Source organism: Canis lupus, chromosome 27 (assembly GCF_003254725.2).
Source record: "Canis lupus dingo isolate Sandy chromosome 27, ASM325472v2, whole genome shotgun sequence".
Lineage (NCBI taxonomy): Eukaryota > Metazoa > Chordata > Mammalia > Carnivora > Canidae > Canis > Canis lupus.
Genome location: NC_064269.1, coordinates 26,128,283 through 26,141,412, shown reverse-complemented (window position 1 = coordinate 26,141,412; position 13,130 = coordinate 26,128,283). Strand labels below are relative to the sequence as shown.

Sequence of the window (13,130 nt, the reverse complement as noted above, 5' to 3'; positions counted from 1 at the left end):
TCACTCCAGGTTCTGGAATATAGGACTCATATATTATGTCATAACCCATTAAAAATAATTTAAAAATCCCTAAAAGCTTTAGTTGGTTCCTACCCAGGTATAACCACTTATTCAGTCATCTGGTCTCTCCTTAAAACTTTTGAAAGATGAGAGGTGCCTCGGTGGCTCAGTTAATTAAGCATCTGCCTTTAGCTTAAGTCATGATCTCAGGGTCCTAGGGTGGAGCCTTCCATTGGGTTCCTGCAGTAGGGAGCCTGCTTCTGCCTTTCCCTCTGCCTGCCACTCCACAGCTTGTGTGCTCTCTTTCTCTGCCAAATAAATAAATAAGATATATTTTTAAAGCTTTTGGAAGATGGAAGTATCCTAATTTCCAGGACAGACAGTTAAGTACTCCTATTTCATCCCCCAAGCTCCATAGCCTCCTCAATTAGTATCATCAAGTTATCACTCATTTGATTAAGGGACAGTACAACCCTGAGGCGAGGCATGACTACCATGACCTCCGAGTCCCTTTCAGGCCATCATATGAAGAAGGGGAAACAGAATTGGCAGTTCCAACCCAACCAATGCTTTTCCCACAGGAGCCCTGAGCCCAGGCAGACTCTAGGGTAGGTAAGGAAGGCATTTTACCAAATGGGCAGTGTGCCAAATCCCAGCATAATGACAAAGGAGGCCTGGAGACAGGAGGGCAGCCAACCTATGCATACTTCTCCTCTTCCCCAAATTCAATTTCCCAGCCTAGGCCCCTCCTTTTGTGCTCCTAATTCCAAATTTTTCAGATTTTCCATAGAGCTCATCTGTTGCCAAGCAACTGTCATCCATTACCTAAGACCAGTTTTCTTTTTTCATCCAGAATCAACCTGACCACATGACACATGCATTCTAACCTGCCGATACACAAGAAAATCTAATAAAAGTGATCTCTCTCCTGTGTTGGAAGGCAGGCATGCTCAGTACATATGATGAGGAGTCAGTCAATCTGTCGGAGTGATGCATGATTAACAAAAGATTAGGCCACAGATCTAAAACTGAGGATTAATAATCTATTCTTCATCCTACATTTCCAAACATAGAGGAAATGTGGTACTATGACTCTACAACCACAATGGATTGTAGAGGGGCAAGATGCAGGTTCAGATCATGCAGTAGAGATCGTTGAGAGAAAGAGACAGAAGGCAGAAATCCTAGAACTTTTAATAAACAGATATAGTCGAAAATGGTCCTGCATCCATTACACATAAATATAAAGAGCTGGAGAGACACCAGATATTTCAAGCTCACATTTGGAGTGGTAGAAAACCAGACAGAACTGCGGAGTGGTTTTGCTGAAGCATTTCCAGCCAGATGAAGCAAAGAAAGTTGAAAGTCCAAGAACAGATGTCCCAAGGAAGAACAGCCCGGTTTTCAGCATGGTAGTGTGGTTCAAGGTCAAAGTTTGTGTCAGAGGAAACACTATGCAATCCACCCATGCTCTGTTCCCCCTCACAGCCACAGCTCAAACTACACAGCTGGCTCTGTGTCTCTTGAACTCTGCTTCATTTTCTTGTGCTTTTCCTAGTGTTCCCTCTGCCTGCACTCCTCCCCGCTCCCGTGAATATCCTATTCTTGGAGAGAACCAATCTTGCCATTCCTCTGCAAAATCTTCTCTGGTTTCACCAATCAACTCTCACCACTGTGCCAGCCACAAAAGATTTCCTCAACTCTGAATTTGCAAGACACATTATCTGCTTATTACTTATGACAATACTCTGTTACAGCTATGCTTTACCCCTTGTATTAGAATTTAAGCTCCTTAGAAATAAGTTAGAGAAAGATAATTATCATATGGTTTCACTCATATGAGGAATATAAGAAACAGCACAGAGGATCATAGAGAAAGGAGGGAAAAGAATAAGAAGAAATCAAAGAGGGAGATAACATGAGAGACTCTTAACTATGGGAAAGAAACTGAGGGTAGGTAGGTAGGGGGATGGGGTAACTGGGAGATAGGCATTAAGAGAGCACAATGTGATGAGCACTGGGTGTATATACAACTGATGGATTTCTAACTCAACATCTGAAAATAATGATGTTCTATAAGATGGCTAATGGAATTTAAATTAAAAAAGAAAAAGCAAAAAGAATGAAACTAAGAATTTAAGCTCCTTAAAGTGGTGATCATATTTCATATTTGGGGGATTTCTTTGTTTCTTTTATTTTTATTGAAGTATAATTAACATAATATTGTTATTTTATTCTTATGTATGCAATAATGATTCAGATACAAGGGCTCATCAATATAAGTGTTTTCTTAATTCCTTTAATCTATTTCACCCCCCCAACCATCTCTCTGCTGGACACCACCAGTCCCTATCTTTACTGGGTTTTTTTTTCATTTATCTCTTCTTTTTCTATGTTTTTTTTTTGTTTTATTTCTTAAGTACATATATGAGTGAAATCAATAGTATCTGTTTTTCTCTGACTTACTCCACTTTACATATAGCGCTAGGTATATCCATGTAGTTATAAATGGAAAGATTTCATTACTGAATTATACTCCATTATATAAACTATGTAAATATGTATTTATATATATTAATACATACATACACTACATCTTCTTTATGCATTTATCTATCAATGGTCATTTGTTGCTTTCATATGCTGGCTTTTGAAATAAGGATGCCATAAACATAGAAGTGCATATATCTTTTTGATTTCATGTCGAAAAACATTTAACGGCAAAGGAAATCATCAACAAAACAAAAGGCAAAGTACCTAATTTGATATTATAAGACCTATCTCCAAGGGATTAATTTCCAAAACACATAAGTATTTTCCATAACTCAATACCAAAAACAACCAAATGATCCATTAAAAAATGGGCAGAGGACCTGAATAAACATTTCTCCAATGAGAACATGTGAGATGGGTAATAGACACAGGAAAACATGCTCAGCATCACTAATCATCAGGAAATGTAAGTTAAAACTACATAAGATATCACTTTACATCTGTCATAACAACGAAAAAAAGTCAAGAAATAAAAAGTGATGGTGAGGATGTGGAGAAAAGGAACCCTCATGCACTGCGAGTGACAAATATTGGTGCAGACACTATGTAAATGAGTATGAAAATCACAAAAATTAAAAATAGGAAGGACCATGGCGGAAGAGTAGGGTCCCCAAGTCACCTGTCCCCACCAAATTACCTAGGTAACCTTCAAATCATCCTGAAAAACTACGATCGGCCTGAGATTTAAAGAGAGAACAGCTGGAACGCTACAGTGAGAAGAGTTCGGCTTTATCAAGGTAGGAAGACGGGGGAAAGAAATAAAGAAAAGGCCTCAAGGGGAGGGGCCCCCGGGAGCCGGGCTGAGGCCGGGGCGAGTGTCCCCAGGACAGGAGAGCCCCGTCCCGGAGACGCAGGAGTGCACCCACCTTCCGGGCGGAAAGGGGCTCAGAGGGAGAGCAGGACCAGGAGGGCGGGATGCCCTCGGGCTCCCTGGGACAGTAACAGACACCTGCGCCCCGGGAGAGTGCGCCGAGCTCCCTAAGGGCTGCAGAGGCGCACGGCGGACCCGGGAGGCCTGGGGCTCGGGGCGGCCTGCGCGAGGGGGCTGGCGGGGCGGGAGCAGCTCGGAGGGGCTGCGGGCGGAGCACGAATCAACAGCGCAGGCCCCGGAGCACTGGGCGCCCGACACAGCCCAGGATCCGACCTCCCCGGGACAGGCAGAGGCCGGGAGGGCCCAGGACAGCGAGGACGCCACGCGCCGGGCGCCCGAGCTGGGCAGATCAGCGGCCCCGCCCGAGCCTCCAGGCCCTGCAGACAGAGAGCTCCATAGTTACTGCGGGAGCTGACTCCAGGGCTCCAGAGCTGGCCGCCACCGTGGTTGTACTCCTGGGGCCTCACGGGGTAAACAGCCCCACTGAGCCCTGCACAGGCAGGGGGCAGAGCAGCTCCCCAAGTGCTAACACCTGATATCAGTGCAGCAGGCCCCTCCCCCAGAAGACCAACTAGACCAACAGGGAAAAACAATATTGACACAACACTGGAAAGTTCCAGGTGAACTCGGATTTACAGTATCAGAAATAGAGGCTCTCCCCTTGTTTTTTGTTTTTTGATTTTCTGTTGCTTCCTCCCTCTTTTCTTTTTCTTTTTTCTTTTTCTCATTTTTTCTTTCTTTTTACTTTTTTCTTTTTTCTTTTCTTTTCTCTCTCTTTTCTCCATTTCCCAATACAACTTGTATGGACACTCTGCACTGAGCAAAATGACTAGAGGGAAAACTCATATCAAAATAAAGAATCAGAAACAGTCCTCTCTCCCACACAGTTACAAAATCTGGATTACAATTCAATGTCAGAAAGCAATTCAGAAGCACTATTATACAGCTATTGGGGCTCTAGAAAAGACATAAAGGACTCAAGAGACTTCATGACTGCATAATTTAGATCTAATCAGAGAAAATCAATTGAATGAGATGCAATCCAAACTAGAAGTCCTAATGATGAGGGTTAACAGTGGAAGAACGAGTGAGTCACATAGAAGACAAGTTGATGGCAAAGAGGGAAACTGAGGAAAAAGAGACAAAAATTAAAAGACCGTGAAGATAGAGTAAGGGAAAAACGCACAGCCTGAGGAAGAAAACCTACGTTTAATTGGGGTTCCCGAGGAAAGGGACAGAGGTCCAGAATATGTATTTGAACAAATCCTAGCTGAACACTTTCCTAATATGGGAATGGAAACAGGCATTCAGATCCAGGAAATAGATCCTCCCCAAAATCAAAAACCTCAACACCTCGACATTTAACAGTGAAGCTTGCATCCAAAGATAAGAGAGATCTTTAAAGCAGCAGAGACGAGAAATCTCTAACTTATATGGGGAGAAATATTAGATTAACAGCAGACCTCTACACAGGAGCTGGCAGGCCAGAAAGGGCTGGCAGGATATATTCAGGGTCCTAAATGAGAAGAACATGAAACCAAGAATACTTTATCCAGCAAGGTCTCATTCAGAATTGAAGGAGAGAAAAGAGCTTCCAAAACAGGCAGGAACTGAAAGAATATGTGACCACCAAACCAGCTCTGCAAGAAATTTTAAGGGGGACTCTTAAATTCCTCTTAAGAAGAAGTCCAATAGAACAATCCACAAAAACAGGAGTGAATAAGTATCATGAAACACTAAACTCATATCTTTCAATAGTAACTCTGAACGTGAATGGGCTTAATGACCCCATCAAAAGGTGCAGGATGTCAGACTGGATAAAAGCGCAGGACCCATCTATTTGCTGTCTACAAGAGACTCATTTTAGACAGAAGGACACCTACAACGAAAATAATAGGTTGGAGAACTATTTACCATTCAAATGGTCCTTAAAAGAAAGCAGGGGTAGCCACTTATATCAGATAAACTAAAATTACTCTCGAAGACTGTAGTGAGATGAAAAGGGACACTATATCATACTTAAAGGATCTATTAAAGAAGAGGCCTTAACAATCCTCAAAATAAATGCCCCGAAAGTGGGAGCTGCCAAATATCAATCAATTAATAACCAAAGTAAAGATATATTTAGATAATAATACACTTATACTTGTGACTTCAATCTAGTGCTTTCTACACTTGATAGGTATTCTAAGCACAACATCTCCAAGAAACGAGAGCTTTAAATGATACTCTACCAGATGGATTTCACAGATATCTACTGAACACATCCAAACTCAACTGAAACACATTCTTCTCAAGTGCACATGGAACTTTCTTCAGAATAGACCACATATAAGGTCACAAATCAGGTCTGAACTGATACCAAAAGATTGGGATCGCCCCTGCATATTCTCAGACCATAATGCTCTTGAGTAGAACTAAATCACAACAAGAAGTTTGAAACGACTTCAAACATGGAGGTTAACCATCAATAAATTAGACAATCTAGAAGAAATGGACACATTCCTGGGAAGCCACAAACTACCAAAACAGGAACAGGAAGAAATAGAAAACCTGAACAGGCCAATAACCAGGGAGGAAATTGAAGCAGTCATCAACAACCTCCCAAGACACAAAGTCCAGGGCCAAATGGCTTCCCAGGGGAATTTTATCAAACGTTTAAAGAAGAAACCATACCTATTCTACTAAAGCTGTTTGGAAAGACAGAAAGAGATGGAGTATTCCAAATTTCTATGAGGCCAGCATCACCTAATTCCAAAACCAGACAAAGACCCCACCAAAAAGGAGAATTACAGACCAATATCCCTGATGAACATGGAAGCAAAAATTCTCAACAAGATACTAGCCAATAGGATCCAACAGTACATAAAGAAGATTATTCACCATGACCAAGGAGGATTTTTCCCCGGGATGTGAAGCTGGTTCAACACTCCAAAGCAACAATGTGATTGAGCATATCAGCAAGAGAAAAACAAGTACCTTATGATCTTTTCAATAGATGCAGAGAAAGAATTTGACAACATACAGCATCCATTCCTGATCAAAACTCTTCAGAGTATAGGGATAGAGGGAACATTCCTCAACATCTTAAAAGCCACCTAGGAAAAGCCCACAGCAAATCATTCTCAATGGGAAAGCACTGGGAGCCTTTCCCCTAAGATCAGGAACAAGACAGGGATGTCCACTCTCACCACTGCTTTCAAAGTAGTACTAGAAGTCCTAGCCTCAGCTATCAGACAACAAAAAGGCATTCAAGTTGGCAAATAAGTAGTCAAACTTCTCCTCCCGATGACATGATACTCTACATAGAAAACCAAAAACCTCCACCCCAAGATTGCTAGAACTCATACAGCAAGCAGTGTGGCAGGATACAAAATCAATCGAGAAGTCAGTGACATTTCTATACACTAACCATGAGACTGAAGAAAGAGAAATTAAGGAGTCAATCCCATTTACAATTGCACCCAAAAGCATAAGATACCTAGGAATAAACTCAACAAAGAGGTAAAGGATCTATACCCTAAAAACTATAGAACACTTCTGAAAGAAATTGAGGAACACGCAAAGAGATGGAAAAATATTCCATGCTCATGGATTGGCAGAATTAATATTGTGAAAACGTCAATGTACCCAGGGCAATTTTCACGTTTAATGCAATCCCTATCAAAATACCATGACTTTCTTCAGAGAGTTGGAACAAAATATTTAAGATTTGTGTGGAATCAAAAAGACCCTGAATAGCCAGGGGAATTTTTAAAAGAAAACCATAGCTGCATCACAATGCCAGATTTCCGGTTGTACTACAAAGCTGTGGTCATCAAGACAGTGTGGTACTGGCACAAAAACAGACACATAGATCAATGGAACAGAATAGAGAATCCAGAAGTGGACACTCAACTTTATGGTCAACTAATAATCGTCAAAGGAGGAAAGATTATCCACTAGAAAAGAGACAGTCTCTTCAATAAATGGTGTTGGGAAAATTGGACATGCACATGCAGAAGAATGAAACTAGACCACTCTCTTGCCCAACACAAAGATAAACTCAAAATGGATGAAAGATCAAATGTGAGACAAGATTCCATCCAAATCTCTAGAGGAGAACACAGGCAACACCCTTTTGAATCTGGCCACAGCAACTTGCAAGATACATCTATGAAGGCAAGGGAAACAAAAGCAAAATGAACTATTGGGACTTCACTGTAAAAGCTTCTGCACAGCAAAATAAACAGTCAACAAAACTAAAACACAACCTACAGAATGGGAGAAGAATTTGCAAATGACGATACAGATAAAGGGTGTTTCCAAGATCTATAAAGAACTTCTTAAACTCAACAGCAAAGAAACAAACAATCCAATCATGAAATGGGCAAAAGCATGAACAGAAATCTGGGAATGTGAACTGGTGCAGCCACTCTGGAAAACTGTGTGGAGGTTCCTCAAAGAGTTAAAAATAGACCTGCCCTATGACCCAGTATGCACTGCTGGGGATTTACCCCAAAGATACAGATGCAATGAAACACCAGGACACCTGCACCCGATGTTTGTAGCAGCAATGTCACAATCAGCCAAACTGTGGAAGGAGCCTCGGTGTCCACAAGATGAATGGATAAAGAAGATGTGGTTTATGTATACAATGGAATATTACTCAGCCATTAGAAACGACAAATACCCACCATTTGCTTCAACGTAATGGAACTGGAGGTTACTATGCTGAGTGAAATCAGTCAGTCAGAGAAGGACAAACATTATATGGTCTCATTCATTTGGGGAATATAAAAATAGTGAAAGGGATAAAGGGGAAAGGAGAGAAATGACTGGGAAATATCAGAAAGGGAGACAGAACAAGAAAGACTCTTAACTCTGGGAAACGAACTGGGGGTGGTGGATGGCTGGGAGGGGATGTGGGTGACTGGCTGTTGGGCACTGAGGGGGCACTTGACGGGATGAGCACTGGTGTTATTCTATATGTTGGCAAATGAGACACAATAAAAATAAATTTATAAAAAAATAAAAAATAGAACTACTTACCATATGATCCAGTATTTCCACTACTAGATATTAACCCAAAGAAAACAGAAACATTTTTTCTAGCTCTTTTATTAAAATTTTTTAAAGCCAGTAAGCAGGTAAGACACATTGTAAAGTAGACAGTTTGAAAAACAAGAAAAGACCCAAGACACATCCGTCACTCTACAATAAATACACAGCTCTGTTAGTGCCGTCAACATCTCATGGAAGGCCTTGCTTTGCATGTGCTAGGAGTATTTCCATTATCATTCAGGGGGCCACAGTGCATTCAGTGTGATGATTCAACCAAATATGTACTAGTTGAGTTCAAGATCTACAGTTTTGCCCCAACTTAAGTGAGAAGCGACCAAGCTCTGGATCCCATAGCCAAAGTAGAGGATAGCACACCCAACAGCAACCAGACACCAAATAGGGCCCAGGTGCCAGCTGTCATCTGCACCATAAGATAAACATTGAGAAAGATGCTCAGGAGTGGGAGGAGAGGCAGACCAGGTACCTTGAAGTGAAGGGGAGTGGAGTTCTGTGGCTGTCTCCAGATGACCCCGGTGATCCAGTGATGAGCAGCAGGAGCAGCACAACCACTGTGATCCACACTGGGCTCCAGAACGCAGATATGGCCACTGGGCCAGCACCAAGCAGAGAACAGTCAGCAGCAGAGCAAACAGTGAGGAGCAAACAGAGACAATCCGGCCAGAGAGTGCGGGTGGGGTGGGGCTCTGGAAAGAGTAGTCCCTGTAAGTCAGCTTCTCTGCTATGGGTCCATTCTCTTCCTGCACTCTGCTTCATTTCTCTCACTCTCCTCCTGCACCTCCTTGCTTCACCCTCACTCTTCTTTTTGGGCAGATACCTGATGATAGAGAACCCCAAAGGATATCAGAGAGAAAATTACAGAGACACCAGTGACCTGAGACGCATGGTCAATGATTCCAAAAAGAAAGCCATGATTGCTGCAATAATAACAAAGACTACATGGCTGTGATGTGAAAGCATGTCTTGGATCCTGGCAAGGACAGGGAACAGGAGGCATCCTCTGCCATCTTGGATATCACCCGAGGAAGAAGAATGTAAAGCCAAAGATGTTTAAAAAAATATTAGATAAAATTACAAAAGTACAACATAGTAGGCAGGGACACAGCCAATATGAAGAAATGTCTCTAGCAAGGTGCTCCCAGAGTGGAGCTGGTAGTAAGGCACATAAGTGTAAATGCTGCAGAGACACTAAAATACATCAAAGTGGAGATGAAAGTGAAACTCAATGCTCTGGGATGGAACGCTCAGGATTTGGGCTTCTTCAACTCTGGTATAATAATGGTGAAACTACTAAAAGCATAGAAGCAGATAGCTGTTCCATGGAGAATACCCTGGAAGCCAAAAGGCATGAATCCTCCAGAGCCCAGAGGACCCAAGCTAGAGGTGTCATGAGTCCAGCCTTTATGTAGTCCTCTTCTGTGAGCCTCCAGTTGTGCAGGTCCCCCTTATGAAGCCAGAGATGATGATAAAACTGAGAACCAAAATGTTCACTGATGCGAAAACTTTGATAACCACAGAAAAGCCGTCTAATGTTTGAAGTCAGCACTTCCATGAACACCATCACAAGGCCCACAACAAAATAGCCTAGAATTTCTATAAAGTTCTGGGAAACATGCAATGAAATGCTCCTGTGCAAGATCTGAGAGAGCTGTCCCAAAAGGCTGCAAAAGCTAAGGTCCAGGCTCGGAAAACTAATGCTATATGAGCAACATTGGTAAGGATGAGATTCCAGCCGGTGATGAAAGCCCCAAGTTCACCTACAGTGACATAAGTGTAGAGATGAAGAGCCAGAGTGGGGAACCAGGCACACTCTGCATAGCACAACCCAGCCAACAATGAGTTAGGCCAGCCACCAAAAAGCAGATCACAATGGCTGGTCCTGCTATAATCCAAACACCCCAGCCAGAATATAAACATTTATACCCATTGTGTAGCCCACACAGGGCCACTAAATCCAGAGTGTTCTGAGTTCTGGCAGGGGCAGTCTCAGGCACAGATTGCTCCAGCGGATGTTTGTGCACCAGCTTTTACCAAATCTTCGGAACTGACAGCATCTTAGCTGGAATGAAGAGGATTCTAGAATCAGAGAGCTGTAGCAAATCCAAGGGTCAGAGAATCGCAGATCAAGTTCAGTGAGGTTGTAAGCAGAGTTGGGGCTGCCTCGATTGGTTGCTCAGGCTTCAAGGTGCTGTCTCATATTTCTTCATGTAGCCCTTCACGATGCCTAAAACATAGTAAACAATAAATTTTTACTGAACTCATTATTCAACCCACCAACCAAAGCTCAGAAGTCCCATGTCACCTGCAGCCCAAATACACAACAGAAACTGACACCAAAGGACATCATAGCAAAATAAACCCTGCTTTCCACCCAGAAAAAGTGCCAAATACCTCCCAACATTCTCCTTTTTTTGCATACCACATGACATAAACCCATCTCAGTTCATTTAACTCGTGCAGTTTCATGTAGTAATTAAGCTGCAAGACCCAACAGAGTATAAATGTACAATAATTCACATATGGGATATTTACAAGGTTCTTGAGTTTGAGTAATGACACATTAATTCACAGACGAGATGTTTCATTGCAATTACAGAGCCATTTGTATATATCATCTGAGTTTAAAATATATTAGTCTCCTGTTCTTACATCCTTGGGCACCAAATCCCTGGCCAAGGTCAGATGGTACTTTGATCCCCATTTTTCCTCATTCTGCATCATCCACTTAGCTGTACTTATGGCCAAGAATGTACAGTCCACCACTTCTGTGAGGAGGGGAAATGAAAATAGAGATAAAGATGAGAGAAGAAAACAAAATGCATTGCAAAGGGGCCTGACAGCAAGTGATGGTAAAACATGCTATGACTGAGGGAAGGACTGAGCCTACTCTGTGCATTGTAGATTGCACACAGGAATTGCAGGAGATAATGTTTTGATAGGACCTGGTAAAGACCCTGATAAATGGAAGCATTCAGGAGATTTAACATGAAGGGAAACCAGAGTCCTGTGATTGCCAGGATATGGAGAATACAAAGAAGAAATACCTGCTAGGAAGAGGGGGATAAAAGGAAGATAGAGCACCCTTCCTCTAGCTTCCTCTGAACCCATGTCCCTTTTCCCATCCTCTTTCTCCTTCAGCCCCTTCAAGTGTACTGGAGGCTTCTATAGTTAGCACTAACGATGCTTGTACCACGTCTCTCTCTCTGGGGAGCTGTCCTAAACCCCTACCTCCCAACAAAGACATAACAGTGGTTCTTCACATTTGTTGAATCACAGACCCCTCTGAGGTGGGTCACCAAAAATATCATACACTCTTCAAATTCCATCCATGGACTGAGCAGGATCGCAGCGGAGGACCATCTGAATGGCAGGGTCAGAGATGGTCAATGCTTTTTATAATTTCTGTTTCCCTCAATTGTGTTGTGCAGTGTGGTGCTTGCACTCTTCCTACTTTACTGAAGATGGGGGAGAGTAGATCTAAGGACAAAGTATGAAGATAACCAAAGAATCAACATAAAGAACAAATGTATGGGAACCAAATAATCATATTTTATTTCTCCAACAGAATCAGGTGTGAAGGCAGAACAAACAAATGAACAACCAAATGCACAGAAAGAGAGCAAACCCATAATTGGGAATCCTGAGAGAGCCTGCTACAAATTCAGCTTATAACAACACAGAGAAACATTGTTCTCAATCACCATGTTCAGAAATGTTCTTTCTCCGTACACAATCTGCGATTATTCTAATAGTTTTGTTTAGTCCAGACTCTGACCCAGCTTTCAGAGTCCCGCCCCTAATTCTTCTCCTATCCTCAGGCCCATCACCTCCTTCCTTACTCAACTCATCACATCCTGACTTACCCTTCCTGGGATAAGCCCGTGGCCTGGGTAAGATGTGCCCTGCCAGGGACCCTTCTCACTCCTTCTGTCCAGTCTTGACCCTCTAGTTCTTCTCAACCTTATTCTACAACCTTCCCCCTACATCTAAAAAGCCTTTCCTAAACCATCCTGCCTGATCCGCATCCCCAATCCTCTTCCCCTTCCCACCAGCACTTATAGCCTGTCCTGATGCTCATTTGAAACATTTTCCCTTTCTGTCAGCTGGTGTCCTGAGTGTGTCCTTACATCTCTACAGTCTAAAAGCTTCTGGAACAACTAATCCATGTATCCTCCTCCTTCGGATTTCCACACTTCTACACCAAACCTGCACTACCAGGGCAAGGATCTGCTCATGATTGCAAAGCAACCAAAGAGGATTTAGGACAGAGAAAATGAATACAGATGTGTATTGATTAATCACTATATCTTAAGATTCCGAGAAGTAGGGTTTTGTTTTCTTGTTTTTTGCTTGTTTGTTTGTTTGTTTGTTTGTTTTGGAAAAACCATGTTTTGGAAAAAAAACATGGAGGAAATAGGAGACTAAAACACACACTATTATTTATTTCAAGAGTCTTGAAACATTTCCATAGGGCTCTGGGTCTGTGAATCTCAGAAGTAGGAACAGTCTCTCCCAAAGGTGGTGCTTGCTCAGGAGAAATCTTAAAGAAATGCGAGACGGAGGAGGGAACATGAAATCAGCTTATATGAAGCCCATAATGCCCCCAAGCTTCCTCCTTCCTCCTCCCTGTGTTGCTCTAAGTCTC

The 13,130-nt window shown here is 42.4% G+C and overlaps 1 pseudogene; it reads right to left on the bottom strand.

Annotated features, from left to right (window-relative positions):
• Positions 1-9,729: 9,729 nt before the first annotated feature.
• On the bottom strand, positions 9,730-11,593 carry LOC125753874 (cationic amino acid transporter 3-like; annotated as a pseudogene).
• Between the last annotated feature and the right edge of the window lie 1,537 nt (positions 11,594-13,130).